The 2,424-nt window shown below is 43.7% G+C and overlaps 1 non-coding gene across 1 annotated transcript; it reads left to right on the top strand.

Annotated features, from left to right (window-relative positions):
* The first annotated feature begins 1,517 nt into the window (after positions 1-1,517).
* TRNAN-GUU (transfer RNA asparagine (anticodon GUU)) lies at positions 1,518-1,589 on the top strand. Its single transcript has one exon. It is a non-coding gene; the product is annotated as a tRNA-Asn (tRNA).
* The last annotated feature ends 835 nt before the right edge of the window (positions 1,590-2,424 follow it).

Below are 2,424 nucleotides of genomic sequence, written 5' to 3'. Positions count from 1 at the left end.
TGATGAATCTTGGCTTAGTGATCACGGAAAAGCACACCAAACTTAGAGGTTTGCTTGTCCTCAAGCAAAAGAAAGGAAATAAGAGAGAGAGGAGAAGAACAAATTTGAATGGTGTGGGGAAATGAGGAGGCCGAACGTGTTTTTATAAAGGGGGGAGGAGATTTGAGAAGATATGGAGGGAATTTGAGAGAAGGGTGAGTTTTTGAACAAGATTTTGGGATTGATTTGAGAGAGATTTGAAGAATGATTTTGATTTTTGAAGATTTGAAGGTGAATGATGAAAGGTTGAAATGTGTTTATGTAGAAAAGTATGGGTCAAAAAAGGAAAGTTTGAAAAAAATTTGATCGGAGAGCAAAATCTCGGTCCCCCACCTTTCTGGCGTTAAACGCCCAGAATGGCATCCATTCTGGCGTTTAACGCCCATTTGCTAGCCATTGTGGGTGTTGCGTTAAACGCCAGAATCCCCTTTGTCACTGGGCGTTTTGCTAAACGCCCAGGATGCTGCACACCTGGCGTTAAACGCCCAGAATGGTGCCCATTCTGGCGTATAACGCCCAAAATGGCACCTTTACTGGCGTTAAACGCCCAGAATGGTGCTCATTCTGGCGTTTAATGCCCAAAGTACCCCTTACTGGCATTTTTCGCCAGTAAGCTCTTTTTCTCTGCTTTTTGCACTGAATCCTTCTGTAACTCTGTGAATTCCTTCATTTTTGATACTTGCCCCTGTAGAAACAAAACATATAACCTGCTAATGACTGAGTTGCCTCCCAGCAAGCGCTTTTTTACTGTCTTTAGCTGGACCTTCACTGGGAATCACTCAAGTCTCAGTTTTGAGCATTCTTGCTCAAAATTGCTTTCAAGATAATGCTTGATCCTCTGTCCATTAACAATGAACTTTTTGTCAGACTCAGCATCCTGGAGCTCAACATATCCATATGGTGATACTCCTGTAATCACATACGGACCCCGCCACCAGGATTTAAGCTTTCCTGGGAACAATTTGAGCCTAGAGTTGAAGAGCAGAACTTTTTGTCCTGGCTCAAAGACTCTGGATGACAATTTCTTGTCATGCCACTTCTTTGCCTTTTCCTTATAAATTTTTGCATTTTCAAGGGCATTGAGTCTGAACTCCTCTAGCTCATTTAGCTGGAGCAATCTTTTTTCACCAGCTAACTGAGCGTCCATGTTTAGGAACCTGGTTGCCCAGTAGGCTTTATGTTCCAGTTCCACGGGCAGATGACAGGCCTTCCCATACACCAGTTGGTATGGAGAGGTTCCTATAGGAGTCTTGAATGCTGTTCTGTATGCCCACAGAGCATCATCCAAACTCTTTGCCCAATCCTTTCTTCGGGCTATCACAGAATGAAATAGAGCCACTTTGAGGTTCCCTTTGAAATGAGGCATGGAACGGAGCCATTGCGAAGAAGTTCCACGAGTTACGAAGGAAACTTAGAGCTCATATTGGTCATGGGTTGAGAACGGGAATTGAACTCTATGAGATCAAATTTCCCGTTGTTCCTCAGTAGCTCAGTGGTAGAGCGGTCGGCTGTTAACTGACTGGTCGTAGGTTCGAATCCTACTTGGGGAGGTTTGGTTCATTCCGAATTCTTGAATTCGAAATGAAAGGGTTGGGTTCGCTTTGACCGTTAAAGGTCTGTTAGAGACTTCAGCTTGCCCATTTGTCTGTGGATGATACGGAGTTGCCACTTTGTGGCTAATTCCATATCTGACCATAGCAGAGTATAGCTGTTTATTACAGAAATGAGTGCCCCCGTCACTTATTAGTATTCTGGGAACACCAAACCTGCTGAAGATGTGTTTCTGGAGGAATTTCAGCACAGTCTTGGTATCATTAGTGGATGTAGCAATTGCTTCTACCCACTTAGATACATAGTCCACTACCACCAGAATGTAAGTGTTTGAGTATGATGGTGGGAATGGACCCATGAAGTCAATCCCCCATACATCAAACAATTCAATCTCTAATATCCCTTGTTGAGGCATGGCATATCCGTGAGGCAAGTTACCAGCTCTTTGGTAACTGTCACAGTTACGCACAAACTCTAGGGCATCTCTATAGAGAGTAGGCCAGTAGAAGCCACATTAGAGGACTTTAGTGGCTGTTCGCTCACTTCCAAAATGTCCTCCATACTGTGATCCATGACAGTGCCATAAGATCCGTTGTGCTTCTTCTCTGGGTACACATCTGCGGATCATTCCGTCTGCACATCTCTTAAAGATATATGGTTCATCCCATAGGTAGTACTTGGCATCTGAAATTAATTTCTTTCTTTGCACTCTGCTGTACTCCTGGGGTATGAACCTCACAGCTTTATAGTTTGCAATATCTGCAAACCATGGAGTTTCCTGAATGGCAAAGAGTTGCTCATCTGGGAAAGTCTCAGAGATCTCAGTAGAAGGGA

This window comes from Arachis duranensis, chromosome 2, assembly GCF_000817695.3.
Source record: "Arachis duranensis cultivar V14167 chromosome 2, aradu.V14167.gnm2.J7QH, whole genome shotgun sequence".
Taxonomy (NCBI): domain Eukaryota; kingdom Viridiplantae; phylum Streptophyta; class Magnoliopsida; order Fabales; family Fabaceae; genus Arachis; species Arachis duranensis.
Note: the sequence above shows the minus strand (reverse complement) of the source record. Positions and strands in the feature narration are given on the sequence as shown.